The sequence below is a fragment of the Thermobia domestica genome, chromosome 18, assembly GCF_964235325.1.
Source record: "Thermobia domestica chromosome 18, izTheDome1.hap1.1, whole genome shotgun sequence".
Taxonomy (NCBI): Eukaryota; Metazoa; Arthropoda; class Insecta; order Zygentoma; family Lepismatidae; genus Thermobia; species Thermobia domestica.
In genome coordinates, this window is record NC_137471.1 from 182,806,205 (window position 1) to 182,823,408 (window position 17,204).

A 17,204-nucleotide genomic window follows, 5' to 3' on the forward strand; every position below is an offset into this window, starting at 1 on the left:
CTACAACAACATATTTATAGACATGCGACAATAATTTTGGACATGAGTGTACATACACTAAATATGCAATGTCCACTTACAAGTAGGAATTACACGGTCATCGCACAGACTATTGGCCTTCTCTCTGACTGGTATTGACTAACCACACATTACTCAATTAGAATCCATTTATCTGACTGCAGCTCTTATTTGGAAATTAAATCATTATACCTAAATATGATTGGATGAAATGTGCTGCAATCATAACGTTCAACATCAAATTATAATATTCAAACATTATAGGGCTTTAAATTTATGAAAAACATACCAAATTTAGGTTTACCTGGTGTAATAATAACATTCCATACAGTAGCGTAGCCAGGATGTGTGTTTGGGGGAGGGCCAAGTGCTGTTATAGGTACATATAGAAACATTACACACAAGGAAATATATAAACATAAAAATATATATAAAATTACAAACGTCAAAGTACCGAAATACATTGTCGGACCACTTTGGGGAGGGCGGCCCCTCTGCCCCCCCTTCCCTACGCCACTGATTCCATATATATTTCTTGATATTTGTTTAATCGGAATTGATATTAATGGAACTGAAACGAAAAGTAAGCGAGAAATTCCATTTACCTAAGACTGATCAAATATATATCCAACACTATTTTGATCAATAATAATTGAGCCCTCTTTCATGTGAGATTTCTGGGTTCTTACCAGGAATATATAGGTCCACCAAGTAAGTTTCATGCGACAGATCTAGGTTTGGAGCAAACAATTGATGCTTAGTAGATAATTTTCATTTTACTATTAAACTGGCGTTATGTATATTCTAGTTTAGTTTCATGTTTTATTATTCTTTTAGAAAAATAAAAGATCCACATGCGGATATTCCCATTTTAATGAAATTTGTTGCTGTTTATAATAAGTAATAGTGATTCTCTTCGATAGTATTTTTTTCATTGCTTTATATTTTTTCAAATAACTTGAAACTAGGAATGGAAGAAAGTTTCAAAGACATCAAAAACATATAAGAAATAATATTGTGATAAGAGAATACAGTCTTGATTTTGGTTTATAAAAAAGTGTTATTAAATTTTCCTATGATCTTCTCAGAAAATGAAGATATTTTTAATGTCGAAAATATTGACTATGTATTGTATCAATGCATGTATTTAAAATTGTATAAGTATGCATTTGGGCAATATTGAATTTTGTTAAAAGTGTAGAATGTGTTAACAACAGACCCTTGTATGTCGTCTTTGGGTTAAGTTTAGAGTTACCCCTCCGCTTTTTATAAAAATCAGGAAAATTTACAGGAGAAATGAGGTAAGAAATGATAATTTGAAGTTTTTATTTGATGTTTAGGAATTTAAATTCGGCAGGAGAGTTATGTTTAATACGAGAAAAGATATGGAAGTTCGTACTATTTGCCGGATGCGGAAGCATTCGCGGAAGGTTTCAACAGCATAGTAGTTGTAAAATATGACGAATATGGCGAACAGGTGTAACGGATGCGTAAAAATAATGAAGAAAACCTTTTAATTTTTTGTGAAGCCCACGGAGTACTGAAGTTAAGTGAAATGTAACAATTTTTAATACTTTAAGCACTGTTTTTTATACGTTGCAAAGTCCAAGGACAACTCTAAACTTAAGCCTCGTCTTTTACCGTAATTGGTATTCATAATATTAATTAACAATGTTGAAAATTGCCGTGACTATTAGTGCTTAAAATGAACTAGTGCTAGTACAGAATAGTATAATATTTTATGCTTTTGCATGAAAATTGAAAAGAAAAAGAACGGTTTGAAGCATCTGCTTGGTATAAAATTGCAAACCATTCCTCAATAAAACTGAGTTACAAAATTTAATTTACCTTGTTAGGGATCGTAATGCTTTAATTTCTTACTTAATTTCAAGTAGCATGTATTTGTTGTGATGCATCTTTACAATAGATGTTTTAATCTTTCTCTTTAATTTTGTAAATATTCCATTTTTACTATATTTGATTATGAATATTGTGATTGAGTCATGAATGTTATTCGAGTAACGTGGAGTCATGATACTTACTTTCGCTTGCACTAACGATATTTTCACGCTTATAACAGAACGATAAACTTTTTTTTGGGAACGTACAGTAATATTGACTAGAAAACAATAGTAACTTATTTATCGCAATCTGGGAAAAGTTCTTTACTTCCTCTAATTTCTTTCCTTTTTTAGGGTTTTAAGTCACAATGTTACTGATGCACCTTCTTATTTGGCATTTAGGTAGTTTAAGAAAGAACACGTAAAAGGGCACAAATAGAGCACGAGTGCTACGCAATACTAAATTGTAATTTCCCATTTCTGAAAGCTATGAAGTTCGTAGCACTCGGGAACTCCTTTACTTAGCTGGTAAGACCACTTGTGTGACTGTAGCAGCCATCTGGCCTTCTCAAATCTAGGTGGTGTTGGCTGGATCCCTTCTGCTAAACATGTCTTCGGTTCGTGACTTGTATTACGCGAGAAGAAAGAATTGATTTAAATCCAAAAAATCAACAAAAATGATGATTTTATTTTTCCACCGTGGACGAGTATTGAGCCTTGATATAGGAATCAACCTTCATCTGTGTATGCGGACCAACATTTTAAAGCCGTCCCGAAACACTTTGTAAAGCAGCGGTTTGCAACAAAGCGATCCCAGGCATGTTTATAGGACATCAGTTTGCCGGTACATTATCAATCTATACAGTAACATTAAGGTAAAGCTGCAATAAGCATCGCCGGGCCAAATATATTTACTAGACACGTGAAAGAAACCTAACCTGAATTAAACTAACTTAACCTATTCAAAATTATTATCTTAAAAACCTTGTGAGGATTAACAGAATGAATGCCCATATTAGGGTATTACGTAAAGTAAAATAATTGATGTAAAATTTCATAAAGTGGTACCTGTTTTCCCTACCTGCATATATATAGGGTTAAATACAACACTTACTTTCACCAAAAAAATTTGGTTAACCTACTTGAAAATGCCACTGAACTAAGATAAATGACGTCAGTTATCTATGCAGAGATAACATTCTGAAAATTTCCTCCGAACATTGTATGCAAACAAAAACAGACACAGCCACAATAAATTTGAAATGAGCTTTAATTATCTCAATTGAAATAATTAAACAGCATTATTGCGCATTTTAAAGAAAAAATACACATTTAATGATTTGGTCTTTAAACAATCTATGTCAACCTAGAAGTTATTTTTACCGTCATAGCAAAGTCTTCTAAACTAAAATAGTTCCTTCTCCCATTTTTAAACGCAATTTCGCTCGTCATGTATTGATATGGGTTGCCAGGTACTGAAATTTTAGTAAGAGTATGACCAACAATTTTAGCACATTTCACTAACAGATCAATCACTAAACAACCACTAAAATGGCTTAAACGTCACTGGAAATCGCACCAAATGGAAATGAAATTCAGGAACAGTAAATTCCTGTAACAGATTTTGTTAGGATTTCAATTACAGTGTAAGCATCACAGCACATTTGTTGACGTGATGTAAGGCCTTATTTGAAAAATTAAATTCCTTGAAAGATATTAATTTGTTAGATGTGAAACAGGTGTCGGAAGTTAAATAGTGTGACAAACAGGGGTAAATGCAGTGATGCTATTCAGCTGGTTCGGTTGTTAAAATATTTGAGTTCGCAGAATCGTTTGCTATACCCCCCCCCCCATATACCCATGAACGGTAAATTTTAGTTTAACTATCTTTGTTTTGAGAAATTCTTACAGCTACAGGGTCAAACTATGATAGAACAAGTATTATTTCTTAATCTCAAATGTAAAGATATCAATAACGACCAAGGTGACCAGACGTCCCGTTTTAGCCGGGACAGTCCCTTATTTTCAACCGCTGTCCCGTTTTTTCTGAATCTCAAACGGGACGCCTAAATGTCCCGTTTTTAAGCAAAAATGACCCAGGTATCCCGTAATTATTATTCAAAATATAAATGGTCAATGCAAATTCTACGCTCCTCCATACCGACACTCATTGGAAAGGTTCAGCCGTGCCTAGAACTTCTGAATATCAAATTGGGAATTGAGCGTTCTGTGGTTCAAGTGGAAATTGAGTTGGAATTCTAAGTGTTCAAGTAGTTAAAAGTATTATGCTGTACTTAAGTTAGAAACGCTGTGTTATCATTCTTAATTGTATATTTTATAAAGTGAAAACACTGCTGAGTCCCAAAATGCAATGTGGAATTCCTCCCCCCCCCCCCGTCGCCGATTCGTATGCGTCCCGTTTTTGAAAGTAAAAGTTCTGGTCACCTTGATAACGACAGCTAATGTTTTTTAATCTGTGAGTGTAGTTGTGTAGTGGTGAGGGTTATTTCTATCTGGAACACACATGCCCTTATCAACAATTGTTGATCCATTGCTGGATTAAGGTCTTTCCAAATTTTTGACAAACATATATCTTTCATAATTCGTTTCTAGGATATTCACGGTGCTATTAATTTCGTCGCACCGCCTTGTCTAGAACTCTACTTTTCACTTGTTGTCACTTGTGGTCAGGGTTGCCAAATAAAAATAGTCAAAATAAGGGACGGGTTGACGAATTTCAGAAGGGTTTTAATAAACATGATTAGTAGGGCAACCCAAAAGCATAAAAAACATAACAGCAACTTACACATATGGTTGGTACCTTGAACATGGTTGTGCTTGTCTAAGGGTCCAGAAAAAACTAATTATAAAAGCATAATTTTAGAAAATAAAGCATAATTTAAAATGTATAGCATAATTCTTGGAGAATTCTGTTTAACTGCAAGTTTAACATAGTGTATTAATATTTTTTTAAATCAATATTTACAATGCAAAATCATTGAGTACACAACAATGTAATAATGAAAAGCTTATTTTTATTTCTGTAAATTTTTCAGTGTAGTCTTTTGCAGCTCCGCAACCAGACACAGAAGTTAAGAGGGGGGCATGAATAAGATATTGAGCCAAGTCATTAAAAATTCTCTTACAAATATCTAAATTGTGATTTTTGTATTAATAATAGCATTTTGTGTTGAGGTCTGGAGGAGCCATGAAAAGTTTAGGGGTGCCAGGCCCCCTGTCCCCCTCTAGTTGCGAGCCTTGTCCTTTGATGTGGAGAAAAGAAAAAAGAAAAGAAGAAGAAAACTTTGCGCCAACAATGAATAGCACACAAGAACTTCACACTATATTGTTATGTGTACCTCTTGAACTTGAGCACTTTCTATACTTTTTTGGTGGCATCTTTTACTTTCCCTTTCTGTATATATGCAAATTTAAGACACACACTAGTGATAGAAGAAAACTGAATCGAGTAAAGCATATGTCTTTACAGTGCATTAAGTAGAAAGTTCATTAAATATGAAAGAAACTGGTTGCATAAAATATTAATAAATAGAACAAGATATTTAGAATATTTAATGTATAGTAAATATTATAAATTATACACGATTAATGTAAAACAATGATTGAAACTAATAATAAAGCATAATTTGGAAAAAAAATAAAGCGTAATTAAACAAAAATAAAGCATAATGTGGGTTGCTCTAATGATTAGTCTTAAAAAGTGAGCCAGGCATAAAATGAAAACAATATTTATTTTAGGCTGAAAGCAGTAGCGTAGAGTGCTATTATACATTGAGACACTGTCTAACTAACTAACTAACTAACTCCATGGCCTATGGAACCCGGAGGTTCAATGCCGCGTTCACAAAAGCTCTCCACTGACTTCTATCCTTAGCTAACTGCATCCAGTTTCTACTTTGTATTCCAATCTCTGCGAGATCCATCTTAATATTGTCCTCCCATCTGCGCCTAGGTCTTCCTAATGGTCGTTTTCCGATTGGTCTTCCAGTCAAGACTTTGAAAGCGTTTCTACTTTCTTCCATTCTAGCTACATGACCCGCCCACCTAAGCCTCCTAGACTTGACGACTCTAACAATGTTGGGTAAACCATATAAATTATGTAGTTCCTCGTTATGAAGTTTCCGCCATTCTCCATTCCCGTTCCTCTTGGGTCCGAATATTCGTCTCAGGATCTTGTTCTCAAATACTTTCAGTCTATGTTCTTCCCTCAGAGTAAGTGACCATGTTTCGCAGCCATACAAAACAACAGGCATGATTATCGTTTTGTATATTTTAAGTTTCAAATTCCTCGACAGAATTCGCGACGACAAGAGATTTTTAACCAAATAGTAACACGAATTCCCTGCTTTTAATCGACATTTAATTTCTTCGTGGATATGATTTTCCTCTGTTAATATTGATCCTAGATATTTGAAAGTATCCACTTTATCAAAAGTATTATAAGTAAGAGACACTGTCTACCCTTTCAAATTAAAAGAACATAGCTTTGGAATTTCCTTATTAATAAGAACTAATATTCATTTCATGTTGAAGAAAAATGTAGAAATACTAGGGCCAACGATAGCTTGATTAATAAGAATAGTAGTAGAGACTTTCTAAATAATTTTACTTTTCAAAACTCGGGGGAAAAAAGTTCTATCTCCGTCAAACAGGCTGCAGAGAGACAACAAGAAATATGTCTCAACGCAGCTGAAACAATACACTTGAGAAAGCGGCGCGCGCATATGGCTGTAGCCTTCTCACTCGCTGAAATAACCTAGCAAAGAGACATCGGAAAAAATGTCTCAGTAGCAGTGATGCCATACTTAGCGAAATGATACCATTTTAAATCCAGTATACTTTTCTTTCTTCCTTTTAGATATTCAATCATATTTCAAGGAAAATTACTAAGAAATAGAAGGAAATAAAAACCTAAATTAATAACTGCCTTAAGAAGGTTTTATTGATACAGTAATTCATACAAATCTTTCACGATCTAGGTTCAGCTTCTGTTTAATCGCAATACTGGAGTGTATCAACACTGGGAAAGGCAAAAGAAGGGCAGGAGGTTTTGTAGTCTGCTATTTTGTTGTTAAAATCGTTAGGTAAATTTGTATTTGGGTCTGTCTGAGTTATTTATTATGTGCAAATCAAATGATTGGAAATAGATTTACTGCACCAGTTGTTATTAAACGGCATGTCTAAGCTTAACTTTAAAAATAGCCAATTTATGAGTTTACTTTTTGAATCAGGAATCGTGCAAAGCTAATAGGAAGATTATACATAAACGTAAATTATTAATTCAATTTAATGTATTTGGTGTATTGTCAGAATTGATTTATATCGATATACTGGTTTAATTTCATCGCTAAGGAATGTGCTTATCGAAATTGGTTTTCTGTACATCATATATAGTAGTGCAACCACGCGAAAATAAGTTTCTAACGAAATTTTGTTAGGAGTTTGTAAAAATGGTTACACTAAAAATGTTCCTTTCGGAAATTATTATTAAAAGAGAGTTCCTATAATTTTACTCATTCAGAGGTTTTGATCAGGAAGTAAAAACCTTAATCTCGTAATTTCATTAGGTTCTGGATATCGATGCGATATTCTGCACCATGTGTCTGCTCTTTCTAATAATATATTAAAAATGAAATGAAATCTTTGAGTTTTACGTCCCACAGTTATGTCGGCTGGGCTAAAGTAGACGGTGATGACGAGAAATGAATGAAATTGTCGAATGAAGAAAGTGGGAGGAAATGGTGGAATGAAAAAGTGGGAGGAAACGGCAGAACCCCAAGAAAACTCCACACACGGTGTTTGTCCACCACAAATTCACTTGGCGCGAACTGGGATCGAACCAAAGACTCCATGCACCACTAAGCCACCGCGACCGCAAATAATAGATTATATAATTGATAATTTTCATATATTTGGATATATGTGGAATATAAACATGTGCATTTCAGGTTACAAGAGACGTCAAACTATCTCAATATTGATTTGAGATTTTAAACTGCAAATAATTCGAAAATAAAGAAAGAAAATGGTTAAATCGAAAAGTCTAAAGCTATTGTTATTATGTAATAATGTAAATGGAAAAAAATTGTAACAAGTGTTTAAAGAGAAGCCTCGGCAGCTCGGTCACAGACCAGTCACCTGTGACGCGTAGGATCCCTGGTTAGATTCCAAATCCCACCAAGTTGGTTTTATACGGGACATACACTGTGTGTGTAGATTTTCTCGAGATTCTCTCCCACTTTCGTCACTCAACCACTATCATCCAACTCATCACCATTTGCCTTAGTCTCAGAGCATAATCGTGGAGCACTGAACTCTCTCTCTCTCTCTCTCTCTCTCTCTCTCTATATATATATATATATATATATATATATATATATATATATATATATATATATCCTGTCTACCCATTGCAAAAGTTAACGCTACGCTACTGGCTGAAAGAAATATGGAAGTATGAACTAATACAAAGTGTTATCATAAGAAAAATTAGGATGCAGTTTTAAAACATTGGATTCAGGTTACTTAAACTTTCTTCAAGAAATCGTACTTCACACTTGACTTAACTGCACTTATAATCTTTTTAAAGTTTGGATTATTCTTTTAGGCTGTCAGAAACCTCAGCTTTCATCAACTGACATGTGAGTAGAACACTTATTTCTTGTGCCAGTCCATTTCAAATTCATATGTGAGAAAATTCTTTACACAACTGAATTTGACGGTGTGACACGGGACAAAATCATAAAATAAGGGACTGTCCCTTAAAATCTGGGACATTTGGGAACCCTGCTTGTATCCAACAAAAAATTGCTTTTGTCTACCTTCTATGGTTTGTTTCTTAGAAATCCCCTCTCTATCTCTATCTATCTATCTATATACAGAACCGGTTGTTAAAAAATTAGAATAACACAACTGGGTAAAAGTGAGGGGGAACTAGGGGAACGCGCTTACCTCTCTTCCAAAAAAAATATCTATGGCGTCCCTCCTTTCTAAAAGGATACAATGGGCAAAAATAAACACGGTGGACGACGTGATGTTATGCATCCCCACACCTTTTCAGATCCACTCTCACTCCTGGAGACAAACACTTATAAGAATCAGATGTGTAATGTCTCCTTTTACTATTTGACACATCTGATTGATGATTCCCATCATTACACTCGCATTGTCTTACAACACCCTCCAGCTTCCAGTTTGTTTTAATCTATTTTTTTTAAGCTGTCACAATTTGTGGGCATCACAACCAACTTGAGAGTTCAGCTAGTTTCAAACATTCTCTCTTTTACACCTAAATATAACTACAAACTCATGCAACTAACGTCGAACATAGAGCGGAATGATGATATTCGTCTCCATGCTGCAATCATAGAGCTTGTCGTTTAATATGTAATTTGCTTTATTCTTATCTGGTATCTTACTTTCTTTATTTGTTTCATTCGTTTCTTCATTTTTTTTTTCATTTCTTAAATAACAGAGCACAGTTTGTTCCCTTGGCGCTTGACTTTTGAGAACATTCAGGATCAAGTCACTTCATAAAACACTTTCTCATTTGTATTCACTTTCAGTTAACAAAGAAAAGGCTTAGAGGCAGAATTTGACAAATATCTCTGATTTCAAGTTTATTGATCACTTAGCATTTATCGTTCTTAGAGAATTTGGTTAATTTGGATATATATGGATATCTGTATATATTAACAGGTTGTATCAAACCAACCACTCAGCCACAATGCCACCTGATTTTAGTCTTAAATCAGTAAAACATATTAATCTCTTCTTCGTACAACCTTACTCTTATGGATATACCTCAATACCAGGGCGTACGCAGAATTTCGTCAAGGGGAGGGGTTCGACCACTCATTCTCATATACTAGTACGGGTCGACGTATGCCGAACTGAATCAGCAAAAAAATTGTGACGTCATAGGTCAAAGGTCAATGACCTTGGACCGGGGTCAATGACCTAGGGGTACTTAGGATCAACCCCTCTAAATTTTAGCAGGGATACCTTGGCCCACCCCCTAAATTTGGGCAGGGTACATACGACCACCCCCTAAAGTTTTGCAAATTCCCAAATCTAAAAATTGGTTATGGTAGTATAGGACCATAGTATGTACTCCCATGCGAAAAAAAAAAAAAAAAATTGCGCGTATGCTGTAACTCAAGATTTTTCGCATTTATTCCATTTTCCTTACGTTTATGGGTAAAATTCAGTTATTAGTATGTGGAGATAATAGAAAGCAATCCATCTAAGGAGATATTTCCAAAAAAAATATAATAAAATAATAAAAATATAAGCAAAAAACAAAATTATGCTCGGTTTTGTGTATACTGGCAACGATGATTTCTAGGGATTTTTCACTAGCAGAGCACGATTGCGGAGGAAATTCAGTAGGGGAGTCGAGAAGTTGGATCAAGGAACTGGATAGTGGAGTAAAATGTTGCATTTATTGGTTAAAACCTAGTGTGTAGATTGCCTGCCAAATATAAATTAGCTTCTGTAACTAAGATATCGTACGAAAATATAGAATTAAACAGGAAAACCCTTATCTTAAGGTTGGAAGCGATACGGACCATGGTTATGAAGATTATTTCTTTAAAAAAAGAGCCAACAGAACGTAGCCTTCGTGGTTAGGTGGATAGAGTGGCGGAGTTATAGTTATTTTTATTATTTTGACACCACATCGAATCCCATCCAATCCCATACCATTTTTTTTTTACAAAACATTATAGGAAGTGTATAATTTTGATGTTAATTAAAACGAAACAATATAATAAGGAAATAACTTATTGATAGTATATTTTAATCGACGTATTTATTCAGTATTAGAATATGTGTACTATTGGAAACAGTTATTGTTTTCAATTTATAGTCTTGTATGTTACTTCCCGTTCTTGAACAGCAGACAACTCACTTCGGGTTTGTGTGTCAGAAACAGGAGGAAGAACATACGCGACCTTGACAGTCTTTTCAATCTTACCCCTTGTTACATCGACCTGATGTTAAATTATCGTTTATGTGTGTGTGTGCTTGTGTTTTTTGCTTTTTAGAGTATTGACTCTCTCTCTCTCTTTTTTTCATATCCACAAGTGCAAGAATGCTTTCGTTGAACGTAACTAAATTATACAGATCTATGTATGCGGAACACGAATATTTGCAAAAGATAGAATGAATATGAACGATAATCATACCATATTTCTACATTATATAGTAGCGTGAAAAACTGATATTAAAATGATATAACAAACAGGCATAAGCTTTTTTTCTAGCATGGCAACACATTAAACGTAACTCATTAAATGTTGAGAATTACAAATTATCACCTTACGTGTCGTTGTATTCCTATTCTTTTTCACATTCAAGCGACGAAAGAAGAAATTGTAGTAGTAGTGATAACAATCGAATTTGAGCTTTCAATGAATTCAAGTTTCACGCCCCCACATATCGAAAAAGTGATTTTGATATCTGTCCATCTGTTCGTTTGTCGGTTCGTCACGCTTTTACATGCATTCAAATAGAGGCCATACTGTTCGACGTATCTGGACCGAATTCTAGACATGAAGTTTTTATAACACTTTGTCGTTTCGAATTCTATATCCTCCGACACCTAAAAATAAGGGCAGTTTGCTGAAGGATGAAAATTTAAAATAATTAAATTGTTTCAAAAACAGCTGTAAAGATTTTGCTTATTTTTTTTACAAATATAGTATGAATCATTGCTCTTAAAAAAATACATAAGGTGTAATTTACTGTATGGGATGCGTTTTTTTGAACAATTTTTTCAATCACATTTCATAAATAATTGTATCATTAATAACCTAACAATATGACACAACTCGTTCGTCCTGTAAACATTCAGAAAGGGTAGTTTACCCTTCTCCGACGATTTTCGCATTAACGTCTGACGCAATTTTGTTCATATTTCATAAATAAATGTTACATAAATAACCTAACGATATGGTATAATTCCATCATCCTAAAAAACTAGAAGTGGTATATTACTTTTCGGAGCAAGTTTTACCCTACGATTTAGTCGAGAATGACTCTGGCAATTTTGTTCGTATTTCATAAATAGCATAACTCGTTTGTCCTGAAAAGATACACAAGGGATATTTTATTCTTGGGGATGACTTTTTTGACGATTTCTTAGAAAGTGCTCAGACGCTTTTGCTCATAGTTCACATACAATTATTTCCTTAATAATTCTAATATATGGCATAAGTTATTTCTAACAGAAATATGACCAATGGGTACTTTACTTTTGGACGTAATTGCTTCGAACAAAGTTTTCCAAAACACATTATTTTATTCGCATTTCCCAAATAAATGTTTCAGTAATAGCTGCAGCCTAACACGAGTCAGTTTAAGAAATTCGAGCGAGAAAATTCAGTGCGTTTCATCCGTGCCCATTCTTAAATATATATTTAAATGTTACACCTAATCACAATTTTCCTAACAAAATCGAAACTTCTATTTAAATGTGCCTTGTTGTGGCCAAATGGTTCAAGTGCATTGGTTCTGGATTTGATTCCCGGTGAGAGCTAGTGTACTTTTATCCAACGTTAAGGTATAGGTAATAAGTAGGTGCAAAGAGAAAAGTGTTTAATCAAGCCTTACCAAGCTAATAAATAATACAAAGAAATGATACAATATTACGAAATTATAGAAGAAACGTTGTTAATATTAGATATTTGCGTGTGAGATGTCCAACCGATGACTGTCAACTCCAAAGGTAAGAAAGTGAAACATCCAATACCAGGTTAATCAGTGGTCTCTAGGTAAAGCTATCCTACTAGGAAGTGATTGAGATACCAAAAAATGTTGTAATCGCTGGGAGACATGTTAGGAGAATACATTGAGTGAGAGACTTTAACTCATGAATAGTCTGCATCTTCGTTGGTGTATTGAAGTGCGTAGGTGGTGTGTGTTTGGCACATCGGGTTCCTTTGTTGTTAGTCCCAGCTTTCTAGACCGAATGCAGTTATTCCCGGTAGAAAATACAAGAAAATATACATTTCTATTACTATTAAAGTAAATAATTACACTCATTCCCTCAATGTGATACTTGTTTCTTTAACTGTATACAGACAGCTGATCCGTGGAAGAATCGTTTATAATAATAAATAAAATAAACTCGACAAATATTCTTGTAAATAATATTTAAAAGTTTGCTTCACACTATTCATTTTGCTGGGAACGCCATTATGCCGCATTATCCTGTTGTGGCACACTGGAATATAGGGTATGGCTTTCTAATTTTTCCCAACTATTTTAACTGCTTCAATTGAAATGAATTTATAATAATAAGAGGTGAATTTAGTCATCTTACGCTTCGATTTAGGAATAAGTTCCGCTAGAATTGTATGGACCCTATATAAAAAATAATAATACTCAGAATTTTATAGAGTAGTTTGTTTTATTCGAAATGACATACTTCCGGCAACTGTTTGGGTTGGAATTATTTGAAATCAAATCTTTAAGTGTTACGACCCACGGTTATACCGGCTAGGCTAAAGGACACGGTGATGATGAGAAATGAATGCAATGGTGGAATGAAAAAAGTGGGAGAAAACGGGAGAACCCCGAGAAAACCCATGCATGTTTCTCCACCACAAAATTCACTTGGTGCGAGCTGGGATCGAACCAAGGATCCCATGCACCAAAGGTGAACGCTTTATCACTGAGCCACCGCGGCCCCTCTGAAATTATTTATACTTTATGAAAACTTGATATCGAACACATTTGTTTAAAAATACCAGATTTTTGTGAAATATTGCTTAATATTCAGGAAAACCTAAGTCAATAAAATAATAATAATAATAATAAAAATAATAACTATTATTATTATTATTATTATTATTATTATTATTATTATTATTATTATTATTATTATCTTAAATTAAAAACTCTCTGGACCTAGTGCATTGGCACAATTCCACGAATTAAAAAAAAATGTGTTTACTTCTCATGTAAATGTAGAAGGACTTAATCCCTGTTGCTTTCAATATAAAAAGAAAGTGTCCAACTGTCAAATGATATGTTACATAAAATGCCCTATGCAACATAATGTAGTATAGAGTGATCATTTCAGGTTGTCTAAAGAACACTTTCGTTTTAGCAAGAAAGGAAGAAAATAGAAAATACTGAGTTTTAACCTAGTAGAAAGTTTGCAGATTTAAAGGAAAATGCACAGAGTTGTTGGATATAAAATGTAGATCGGATTAATGGAGTAAGACATCGTAAATAGTTTATTGTTTGAAATATACTGGGAGTGACCAAGCTATTACATATGGAAATATCGAAGGAGATACGCTAATGGTGTTAGTTGCAAACTGTTTTAGAAATGAAAAATTTAAGGAAATCTCTAAAACTCTCATATCACAGATCCAAATTGACTGACTGTTAAGTAAAACTGCTAAATCTGAGTAAAGCAAAAAAAAAAAAAAAAAAAAAAGTATTAATGACCTGTGTTACAGTTTCGGACATATCATTCTCATATCAAAACTACGATAGAAGTAAATTATGAATAAAGGTGAATTCACAGTTCTGGAGTACCAACAAATTATTTTGCTAGATGTAAATTTTCGGAAAACTTTTTTATAAAGCTTTAGATTTATTAATTTTTTGTTTGTTTATTAGCTTCCCCATGCCGTAAACGTCGCCAACTCCTAGTGGCCCACTTGCCGGTAAATGGCGATCGTCGATATAGCGACGCGTCGAAGGATTGCCGCTAGTGTGCCACTAATGGCAGGGATTCGTCGAGTCGAAGCAGGTATCTAGAATCGGGGGTATTGAAGTTACCACCACCGCACCACGTAAGAACGAGGACTTCATTTTGGTCCGCGCTCGTTTGATTTGTCACGGAGAATCGTAAAGGGACCAACAAGAACTATCGCCAGTCATGTGCATGCGGTTATTATTATATATTATTTTTCCCTGAAGAATTGTTATTATAAGGACAATACTTGAGCTCCGGGGGTCAAGAGTAACTCCTGCCTTTACATCATGAAGTGAAAAATCTTGAGATGGGTGAGTATAATTGTATGAATTTAGTTAGCAACTGTCGCCGATCACTAGCAAGTGAATATGGGAGAACTATGAAAAAAGTAAATAGACGCTTGCCATTTTGTTATACAATTACATGACGAGTGCATTTGATCTGATTCCAAACAGTTATCTTCAAATATACACGGTTAAAGGAGCACTCTGATTAGAAATATTAAAAAGACTTCAACGATTTATCAATTTACAAGTTGTGTCTTCATAATTACCTCCGTGGCGAATTCGGAAGAACACGCAACTAGTAACCCTAAGGTTGATGGTTCACGCCCAGCTCAGGACACTTTTGTTTTATTTTTTTCAATGTTTTTAGACACCTTGATGCAAAGAAATTACGCATATAGGCGATTTAACGTATTTTAGGGGAATAATTTTGTGGTTCGTTGGCGTTCCGTCGTTTCTCTGCCGGTGGTGGTATAATTTTCAAAACGGAAGTGGGACCAATTTTTGGCTGTGGGACCGCCAATTTTTGGGGATATGTCACTAGTTGCCTATCGGTGGTCCACCGATGCTTACGGCATGGAATTGTCCCCTCACGAGTGAGGCAGATTGTAATCGACCAAGAGTGTTTTGGAAAAATGGGAAACATCTTCCAACTTCGACTTCTGAATAATCCGTTTAGAATCAAGTCGAATCAAGGCTGCGCCACGGGAAGGTAGAACAAGTGAGGCAATCGTTCCAAGCACTACGCTCGACAGCTTCCGTCTCATTCACGACTTAGACTCTTCAGGAAAAGTAACACGTTTATTACTTGTAATTTATTCTTTGAGTCAAAGTATTTTGCAATAAACCATCGTTTTGTAAGATATTTTTACGATTGTATACTATTAATTTCGAAAATTGTACTCATAATATAATTTCCCATCATGGATTTGAAAAAATCAAAGTTGGAACAAAGAAAGATCTCCGATCCACATGTCTCTTCATGTTTGATATGGAAGTCTCATCTTCATTATTGACCCTTAATTTATTTTAGTCCTAGGCAACGTGAATCGACGGGATGGCTCTAAGTGAAAACATTCATTTAGATGGTTAAGTAATCAGGAAATTCCTGCTGTTATTTCACGAAACACAACAGATCTTGAGGAAAAAAAAAAAACAATTTTGATTACCAGTAAATCATCTGCTTACGTTTGCTTAACTAGGAAGAAGGCAAGGGCGCCGATCCTGGGGGGCCGGGCCCGCCCAAAGCTCATGTAGGCCCCCTTTGTATTTATGAATATGCAATATTTGGCATAATTTGAGTGTAATTTGTCTTAAAATCTTCATATATATACATCTTCTGCATTTGAATGCCCCCCCCCCCAAAATTTACAGAGAAATTGGCGTCCTTGAAAGATCTAGTGAAATGAATAAAAATGTGATAACGTAATACTTGAACAACTCTATCTAATGGAGGAAAGTAAATTAGTATTCAACACTTCTTTCAATTTTAAGCATTTGAAAGATTCTCGTAATTTAGTAGCGTCCCGGATTTGCATTTTTAAAGTACGGGAACTTCATCTATACCTTAACGTGGGAATCGGTTTTTCGGACCATGCACTTAAGCCGCTTTGCCATAAGAGACGCATAGGAGTTTTTCTTTCGATTTCCTTACAAATATTGTGAATGGCATGACTTTTAAAACTATGTTTAAAAAAGAATACACATCGACACAATAAAATGATAATCTGATACCTAGGAAATATATTGAATTGTTTTAATTTGTTCTCACGGTACCAAAACAGTACTTATGCTTTTTTTTTTAAATTCCAGCCTTTTAATATAAGCATTTCACACTATTGTCTGTTGTAGGACGATACAATTCTAGTTCATGTATATGCTAGCTTTGGAAATACAGTAGAGTTTCGCTTATCCGACATAAACAGGCAGGCAGAACGCTGGATAATATGGATGTGTTAAGAAAAGACCTATTAAAAGTAAAACTTATGATATAATTTTACATATTACGCATCTAATAATAATGTTTTATAACAAATAACTGCACTGCACTGAATCAGGGACGTATCCAGCGTGAGGGCCTGAGGGCTGTTCTTTTCCGAAACTCAAGCACTTTTTAATAAACATGCTTTTACCCTTTTGAGATTCTTTTATAGCAGTTTACTAGTAGTCAGTGTTCAAACTTTGGGCAATGTGCTGTTGCCTTGTTATAATTCTAAGAACATACCAGGTGGAATTAAAGAACAGTTTTAAATAGGATTAACATTTCGTTTCCGTTCTGTTTTTAACTTTAATATATTAGAACGATACACTCAATGTCTTCTTGCT

General features: G+C 34.5%; 1 protein-coding gene across 3 annotated transcripts in view; it reads right to left on the reverse strand.

Moving 5' to 3' along the window:
* Positions 1–3,353, reverse strand: part of LOC145676077 (UPF0669 protein C6orf120-like) — a 123,173-nt gene extending 119,820 nt beyond the window's left edge. The window contains exon 1 of one of the 3 annotated variants that reach the window (XM_081746946.1): positions 3,243–3,353. The gene's annotated coding sequence lies outside the window, so the exon portion shown is untranslated. Of the gene's footprint in view, positions 1–2,940; positions 3,055–3,242 lie in introns of those variants that run through there. The other 2 variants (XM_081746948.1, XM_081746947.1) reach the window with 2 other exon arrangements.
* Positions 3,354–17,204: the final 13,851 nt, after the last annotated feature.